General features: G+C 35.0%; 1 pseudogene; it reads right to left on the minus strand.

Moving 5' to 3' along the window:
- Window positions 1-1,701: 1,701 nt before the first annotated feature.
- LOC146886326 (uncharacterized) lies at window positions 1,702-8,753 on the minus strand (annotated as a pseudogene).
- Between the last annotated feature and the right edge of the window lie 1,157 nt (window positions 8,754-9,910).

The following is a 9,910-nucleotide window of genomic DNA, read 5'->3' on the forward strand; positions in this document are numbered from 1 at the left end:
GGATAACTCTCAAGTGGCAATAGTGAGGAGTGTTCTCAACTCAAAGTGTTTATTGCACAAAAATTCAAGAGTGAGTACAATGCTGAAAAATTAAGGCTTTAATACTCAAGCCATTACACATGAGGAATCTTGACCCTTGGATGAGAAGGAGAAAGCATCTTGGCCTTTGATGCTAGCTTGGAGAAGAAGGCTTGATCTTGGCCATTGGATGATGCCTGGGAAAAGGAGGAAGCATTCTTAACCCTTGGATGCTTTGGATCCATGAAGTGTAGGAAGAAGTGTTGACTTTCACTTAGTCCACCTTGGACCTTTGGTAACTCATGGCCAAATCTCCTATTGGGCTTAGTCAAGCCCAATTTTATCAATTCAACTACTCATTGTTTGACTTATTATTCTAGAAAGCAAAGCCTAAACAATGGGCCAATATTATTGCTATTCTATTGCTCTTTGAGACACCTCTTCAAATCTTCACATCTTCTTTGGCCCATGTGAAGAGTATGAGAAGTCCATGTGGGTTTGGGCCATCTTGAATGAAGCCCAATTTGATCTTTTTTTAGCATGCCCCTTGTTATTGGGCCTTTTGATGGGCTTGGGCTTGAAGGTGCATGATGGCCATGGATCGGGCCTTGAGCATGATTTGGGCCTAGGCGTTGCCCAAGCTATAAGCCTTGTTGGGATCACATCACTTGGGGAGTAAGGTCTTGGCCAAGAACTGATTTGAATGAATAAGATGGGTGTATTACTTATCTTGTATTATTGTATATGTTATTTCTAATTTTTATCAGCTCACCCTTTCTGTTTGTGATTGGCGATGATCATGTGATTTGTTACACGGGAGCGGATGATGATACAAGTGATGTTGTGGATGCTCAGGCGACGGAGTGAGGGCTAGTTGGGACTAGAGCTAGGGATTTTTTTTATGTTTTAATTTACGATTATGGATTTTGGAACTTGTAATGATTTTACTACTACCATTTTACATATTTTGGCTCGATGTTTAAACATTTTAAATTTCCATGCGTTTGGGAATAATAATATCACATCGATTGGATTTTCATTTTATATCTTATTTATTTAATTAAGTAATATCCCCTAGGGATGTTACAAACTTCGTAGGAATTGGTGTAGTACTCTTGAATGTCAGCAAAATAAGATATTAACTTAAGCAAATAATTAATTACATATACATACAATAAAAATAATTCACAATAGACTACAAATTCATAGACTCATATTACAAAAATAAGAACCTAGGAGTGTGAATAGTCAAAACTACACTATTATAAAAAAATCACTTTAACTAATTAAAAACTTTTGAGAATAAACATATTTTTTAACATAGCTTCTTGAAGAAGATTTTTACACCTTTAAAAATTTGTACACTACTTTTTACATTCTTGATGAGGTCACTTTTACTGTCAAGTGGGTCATAAAACTTATTCTAGAGCTTTCATCTATTCTCCCTCCATAGTTTTCCATTTCTAAACATCATATCTCTTTTAGCCAAGTCTTCATTTACCTTGAACAAAATTGAGGCTTCAAATAATACAAAAGTTAGTCCATATCTTCTATAAAAGAAGAAATATTGGAGAAGTCAACATGTTGGTTAAATTACCTTTAGTGTACTCTCCCACACATGATCCTTGTCATATTTGACCATCTTTCAAAACTTATAACGAATAAGTTATGATTCATTGCTAGCTAGCCACAATGTCCTACAAGTAAAACAGATGCTTCTCCCATTGGTTGATGTTTGTCATCATAGTTGACCACCACACGTAATCCATTAGCCAAGTTATGAACATCCTTTACCTTGACATTGAGTTTTTGAGTAACTCCATTCTCATCTATAAAATTTAAATACATTAATTAAAACTTAATAAATTAAAAGAAAACCACAAAAATTAAAATTACTTATTCTTTACCTATAGAATCAACAACCCAATAGTGGTTTGATTGTCCTCCCTTTTTTGGTTCCACTCTTTTAGGTTCAGATTGAAAAGTGGGTTGAGTAGATTCAGAAACTATTTGTTCAGATGTTGGTTGTACATCATGGTAGAGATTCACTGTGCATTTTCAGATGTTGGTTGTGCAAGCTCAATTCTTGGTTATGCAAGTTCAAAAGTTGGTTAAGTAGGTTCAATTCTTAGTTATGCAATTTGTGTAGGTTGAGTTTTGGGTTGTCCAGGTTGTATAGGTTGAGTTTTGGGTTGTGCAGGTTGAGGTTTAGGCTGTCTAGGTTGTGCAGGTTGAGGTGTAGGCTGTTTAGGTTGTGTAGGCTAGGTTTTAGGCTACCCAGGTTAGGTTTTAGTTGTCGAGGTTGAGTTTTTGGTTGTGTAGGTTCAGTTATTCGTTGTTCATGGGTAGCTTGGAAGTAGTTTCCAACATAATTATCAAAAGTAGATGTATTGTGTTGAATTCCAGGAGTTCTTGAAACTGACTTAACCAAGTTCTTAATTCTTTTTGGTTTAGGCATATCTGCACATAAAAATGAAATATTAAACTCCAAAAACATTGAAGGAAGTGGTGGCTCAGCGATGATCCTAATCTCTATAAATTGCACATAAATACCATTAAAAGAAGTTGAACCAAAAAAAGACTGAACAAGTTGAGAAGAGTTTGAAACCTTAGAGATCTAATTCTTATTATTTTTCATTTGCAGTAGAGTAACTACACTAAATACTTAAAGTTAAAAGCAAGATTTGAATCACTTTAAAGGAACCAAAGGTGAATTTAACATAATAGTATTTAGAAGATGTTTAATGAATTGATTCATGATAAAAGAATAGTAACTTTCTCATATTTAATGTTTCTTTCTTTTGTGCTAAGATTCGAATAAAATTTCTTGTGAACATTTAGTCATCATATACTTTTTTATATTTGTTCCTAATTAGTTTGCATATCACAATAGTAAGAGTCAATTACTTTGACCAATGCATTTACCTTCGGTAGTGTAGAAACCTTCTAAGGTAAGACTTGGGTCCACTAAATACCAAATAACTTGATAAGATTGAACGATAAATTCTTCTATAAAGCAAGTGAGGTCCTAAACTAATTAACGTAGTTTTGTATCAATAGTTGCAGCAACTTAATGTTGTATCAGTGGTTCAACAATGATCAGAAATAACATAAACTCTAGATGATCTATGTTTCAATTATATCTAACAAACAAGTGTCACTCTAAAAAAAAAACAGCAGATCAATTGTGTGTTTTGTGCACAATATAGCCTTTTAAAGATGAAATAAATTCATACTAGTACTCAAGAAATAATATAAGACTTTAGGAGTGTTGGTTCTTTACATGAAGTAAACAGTAGTACACATAGTTCAACTCCTTCAAAATAACACACAACCAAAAATTATGAGCATGAAGATAGTTGGGAATTTAAACATGGCTGAAATTGGTAAATAGTTGGGAACTTACATACGAAAGGGGAGATATGAGACAATAAGTGTAGAGTTGAATGGAAATGATAATGTTAGGTCTAATCCAACAATTATTACTCTGCATTGAGTCATTTTCAATGAGTTCATTGTTAATGTTGTTCTCACTTAGTAAGTCGTCATCTTTATCATCCCTAAATAGTGCTAATTGTTCTAAGACATTGAAAAATTGATTTAAGTCTTGTTGAAGGCACGATTCAACTTTAAAAACATTAATATCTCCTTCTCCCATATCATAAAAGTCTTTTGGTTTCAAATTGACAACGATTTTTCAATCCTTATTGACCTCATCATTGATGTAATATAGCATTTCAACTTGTGAAGCTTCAATATAAAGATCATGTTCCTCACTCCAGTGTGAATCAATCGTGAAAAATCAATACAATTGAAACCCCATGAATCTTTTTTAAACCCCTTATCTTTTGTGGTGTCAGCCCATTTGAACAAAATCACTTTAAAATGACCATAGTAATTGAGCTCAATTATATCTTATAACTTTTCATAATAAGCCAAATTTGCTTGTTTGATGTTATCATTTGCACTATTTGTAACACATGACGTTGAAGAAGTTAAGAAAACTTCATTTTTTTGGGTTTTCATCCCATGTTCTTGACTTTTAGTTCTAAATTTGAATTCATTTACATTAAAGGTAATAAATCTTCTAGCATGTGGTGTTGGACCTTGAGCTAGATACTTGAGACCATTTGACACTAAAGTTGAAATGTCCAGGTTTTGAATCTCAAGAAAATAACGAACAAATATGTCAACATATTTTTCAAAACTTCAATTTAAATTTTCAAAATAATATTTTACATACCCTTTGAGGAAACCAATTTATGAAATCCTTATTCACCATCTTTTCTATCTTTGTATTTGAAATTCTTCGTCCTCTAGACCGCCTTCGGAAATGATCTTTAAATTCCCTAACATTATATGTGAATGTATTACTAATAATACCATAAAAAACATTATTTGAATAATTAGATTTGTGGTTTATGCTAATACTCACAGAATATAAGGCTTAACTTCAGGACAATTAAATACCACATATCAATGTGCTTGAGTCTTCTTAATGGTTGACAACTCAAAAGTTGAAAAGGCACTTACTATTCTACATATTGATGGAAATAGGGTACTCAAATGACAAGAATTTGTATTAGAATAATCATCCACACGGGAAGGTTTACTACCTCTTGTCTTCATCCCTTCCATATATTGAGAGCAAAAAGTTAGAACCTCTTCAACAAGGTATCCTTCAGCAATAGAACCTTTGGGTTGTGCCTTGTTTCGAACATAGGATTTCAAGTGTCCCAAATACCTATAAAATTTTATGTTAGGACAATGAAACTTTAGACTTTGAAATAAAATATAAAGGTGTGTCAGATATAGTTACCTTTCAATGAGATACATCCAACAGTAATGTACTGAACCTCCAAGTTTTGCCTCACCACTTAGGTGATAAGTTAAATGAACCATGATTGTAAAAAATGTAGGAGGGAATAAAATTTCCAAATGGCAGAGTTTGAATCATGCGTGACTCTATCTTATGAAGATCTAATTGACTTAAGCTTTTGCCACATAATTTTTGAAAAAAGGAACACAGCTCTACTATCATTGCAATCACATTGTTTAGTAAAACATTACGTACGACAATAGGTAGTAATTGTTCCATAAGAATATGTCAATCATGACTATTGAGACAAAAAATCTTTCCATTTTTCAAGTCAATACACTTTTAAATGTTACTTGAGTATCCATCTAGCATTTTAACATTTTTCAAGGTTTGCAAAAATGTTTTTTCTTTGCTTTTGATAATGAAAACAAAGACGACCAAAATATTCCTTTATCATTTGGCCAAAGTTCCTTCCTTATACCCATTTCTTTAAGAACGTTTCGAGCTTTAAGATCATCATTTGATTTCTTAGGATCATTAAGTATAGTGTACAAAACATTGTCATAAATGTTCTTCTCAATATGCGTCACATCTAGACAATGATGCAACAAATTGGTCACCCAATAAGGAAGGTCAAAAAATATACTTCTCTTTTTCCATGGATCTACTCCAACAACCTCAACATTGTTTCCTCGAGCCTTCTTACTTGTATTTGTAGTTTCTAAAGGTTTTTCAAATGTAACATTCAAACCTTCAACTTGTTTAAATATGTTTAAGCCCTCTTACACCACATTAAGAGTACAATAGCCATGACTCAGTACAAAAGCACTTGAGGAGAAGCGCCCGAGGTTTGATTAAAATTGGTCACTACAATAATTATTTAATGGAGTTAAGAAAGAGGTGACAACATGCAACGTAGTGTTGTTGAGTGTTTGCCACTTTCTCCCATACAAAGCCTCGTATAGTACCATCTCATTCCTAGAATGATGTCTATTGTTGTAGGTGAACTCCACCAAAGGCAATAGCTCATCCCAACTCTCCTTATATACTAGCATACACACCTTTAACAGATCTTCCAAAAACTATGTGGTCTTTTTTTATTATCCATCAGTTTGAAGATCATAGGTAGAACTCATCCTAAGCTTACTTCCCAAAGATTTTTGTAATGTCTTCCAAAACCTTGAGTTAAATCCTAGATCTCTATTTGATATTATGCTACTTGAAACTTCGTGTAGCTTTACAACCTCCTTAATGTACAATTTTGTTAACATCTCCAAATACATAATTCAATATATGGGGCTAAAACGTGTGCACTTGGCCATGCTATCAACCACTATGCATATAACATCTACTCTCTTTTGGTTCTTGGTATAAGAGTGACAAAATCCATTGTCATGTTATCCCATTTTCACACTGGAATATCTAATGGTTTCAACAACCCTCCAAGTCTTTAGTTTTCTATCGTGGCCTATTGGCAAGTCATATTAAGCTCCTTTTGGCCAAATAAATAGATACTCAAGGCTCTTGTATTCACTATACACTTGGAACTTGGATCCATATAAGTAGTGCCTCCACATCTTAAGAGCAAAGATCATTATTGCCAACTTTAGGTCATGTTTCAGGTAGTTCTTCTCATGCACTTTCAATTATCTTGAAGCATACGTCACAACTTTCCTTTCCTGCATGAGCACGTGACCTAAACCTTGATGAGATGCATCACAAAAAGTCTTTGAAAGGTTTCCCAAAATCTAGGGTTTTTAACACTAGAGTACTCGTTAACCTTCTCTTCAACTCTTGAAAGCAAGTCTCACACCTCTCTCTCCATATGAAAGGTTGGTCCTTGTGGGTTAACTAAGTTAAGGGTGTCATCAACTTGGAGAACCCTTCTAAAAAATTCATGTAGTATCCTGATAAACCCATAAAACTCCTGACTTAGTCACTATTTCGGGACTCTCCCAATTCAGAACAACCTTCATCCTAGTAGGATCCACCACTACGCCTTGAGCTAAGATCACATGTCTAAGGAATTGTACTTCTTCCAACCATAACTGACACTTGGACATCTTAGCATACACTTTCTTCTCTCGTAGAACTCTCAACATTGTTCTCAAGTGCTTTCCTTCTTCGTTATGAGAATTTGAATAGACGAGGATATCATCTATGAAAACCACCACCAACTTATCCTAGAAAGGGTAAAAGATCCTATTTATGTAATCCATGAATATGAAAAGGACATTGGTTACTCCAAATGGCATCACCATATAATCGTAATGCCCATACCAGGATCTGAAACTTATTTTGCACATATCTTCTTCCTTCACCAAAATTTGATGGTATCCAAACCTCAAATCTATCTTTTAGAACACAATAGCACCATGAAGTTGATCCATCAAATCATCCACTCAATCCACCACCTTTCTTCTTAACTAGTAACACTAGTGCTCCCCAAGGCCCACAGATTGATAAATTGTTTATCTAACAACTCCTCATTATGCCTCTTTAGTTTCACTAACTCACTAGGAGCTATCTTGTAAGGTGTTATTAACATTAGTCCCACTATAGGCACCAAGTCAATTGCGAACTCCAAATTTGTCTATCGTGGTAACTCGTGCACTTCTTTGGAAACACATCCAAGAATTCTTCCACCATTGGAATCCTCATGGTCAGCCCAGCTCATTCTCCCACCATATTGTCAAAACCACGAATCACTTTGTGCCATGTTTTAACTCTCGTTGAACTTGACGAGCAACCACAAACTCTAACCTTTCAGGAACTTTTTCGGAAACATATCTAAGAATTCTTCCACCATTAAAATCCTCTTGGTTTACCCAACTCTTTCTTACACCGTATGGGTATGAACCATGAAGAACTTTGTGCCCCCTTTTTAACTTGTTTGACAAGCAACTTGACGAGCAACCATAAACTCTAACTTTTCAAACATTGGAAACACAACTTCCTTACTACCACAATAAATGAGAATATGATTGGTGCACAACCAATCCATCTCCAAGATGTTGTCTAAACCCTCCAAAGAAAGACATATCTAATTGACTTTGAATTTATGTCCCTTGATCCCCATTGGGCATGCTAAACATGCCAAAACAGTCCTCACTTGTCCTAAAGCTGGAGTAGAAAGTACCTACTCCACTTCTAACTCCCTCATTGGCAAACCTAACTTATCCATGCATGCATGAGAGACTAAGGAATGTGTAGCTCTAAAATCAAACAAAACTCGTACACTACTGCCTTTTATGAAACATACACCTTGGACAAGATTACCTATGCTTGGAACTTCAGCTCCTAACGTTGAAAACACATACCCAATTATTGGGATACTCCACCGTTTCTTCCCATATTTTGCCCTCCATTGGCAATCACTAGGTTCTTTCTCAACAAGCACTCCCTAGAGAAATGTACTACTTAGTGACAAGTGAAACAGTCCCTTTCTCCTAGCCACATGTGCATTGGTTGAGAAGACGTTGTTCAAGACGTTTGATGTTGAGGCCTAGCATAGGCTTGGCCTAATGCACCTTAGTTTTTCCCCTTGCATACCCTTCTTGGTGGCGAGCCACTCTGCTAGATGGTCCATCTAGCTTCTTTGTCAATCTTTCTTTTTCCACTAAGGCAAGGACTCACATATAGATATAGGGGCTATTGCCCTTTTTAGCTTAAGCCTCAATACCTCCAAGTTACTAAACTTCCAAGCCTTAGAAACAACCTACATGTAGAATCTTGCCAGGAATTCAAACATTAAGGCATAAGTTGTCACTTACATGTCTTTGTGCTCTAAACGTAGGAACTCAACTTCCCCTGCATACCTTGTGCTATCTGGGAAATACTTCTCTAAGAACAATAGCTTGAAGTATTCCCTGTTCTCGACATCTCCCTTTGTTGCTAACAATTGTTGAGCTCCCATCCAACAGAAGTCAACCTCTTCAGAAAGTAGGTAGGTGGCAAAAGTCAGTCGCTTGTCCTCAAGACAAGATACGACCTTGAAGATATTCTTTAGCCCTCGCAACCTCTTTTAAGCTTGATTTGAATTTCCACTCCCATGGTACTTGGAAGGTTCATGCCTCATGAACTCCCCAAAACTCAACTCTTTAAGTTGGTTTAGATGCAGACGTCACAATAGTTGCTATAGACACCCTATCGCTCACTATTATAGCCTCACTTTGACGTATATGTGATTTTTTTTCTTTGGAGAGAACCATGGTCTCTGTGTTGGTTCTGCCCAACGCTTTTGAAGGGGTTGGTCTCCGTTTCATTAATGCCCGACACAAGAATTGGGCACCCAACACAACTAAAATGTGGGTTTTTCACACTTTGACCTTTGTTGTCTATTTTGCTCATAACATTTCTATAGATCGCTAATTGAGTTTATTCTTTTTGCGTTTTATCTCAAGGAATAATAAATAGATAGCCACGAGTTATTTTGTGTAGTCATATGTAAGGCAGAAGTAGCAATGAAAAATATTTGTAATCATTATAAACTCTTTGTAGCATAGTCTACGTTAGGGTGAACTAGTTTAAAAAAAAGGATTTGTTGGTTTTATCAAATTTTAATATTTGTGAACAAATTTCAAAAGTATTATATGAATAACAGTTAGCGTCTAATAGACATCATATGAAAAAAAATTGAAGTGTTTATTCAGTCCCCATTTTCTAGAATTTAACATTTATTTCAAAGTTCTCATTCTTAGAAGGGTTTTGATAAATAAGACTAGACGAGGAAGTGCTCATTAAAAAGCTTACCTTGTGTTTGGATGAAGCATTTCAACAATGCTTAGAAATTGAAATGCTTTGTATTTGAATTGCTTGTAATTAAATCCCATTCATTTTTTAAATAACTTGTTTGGATTAGGAAATTAAAATACCTGAAATTTCAATTTCTTATTTGGAAAAAAAATTAAATTTTTGTGAGATAAAATTTAATTTTAACAATATTTATTTTATGCTTAATTATGTTTTGAATTCATGATAAATTTGGAAACATGCTCGACAACCCAGATGGGTCGGGCAGACCCAACTACGCAACCAAATTGGTTAGACTCGACGACCCACCCGAGCTGGACC

The sequence above is a fragment of the Vigna unguiculata genome, chromosome 5 (assembly GCF_037176805.1).
Source record: "Vigna unguiculata cultivar grain cowpea cultivar isolate G323 ecotype 2 chromosome 5, ASM3717680v1, whole genome shotgun sequence".
NCBI classification, from domain to species: Eukaryota; Viridiplantae; Streptophyta; class Magnoliopsida; order Fabales; family Fabaceae; genus Vigna; species Vigna unguiculata.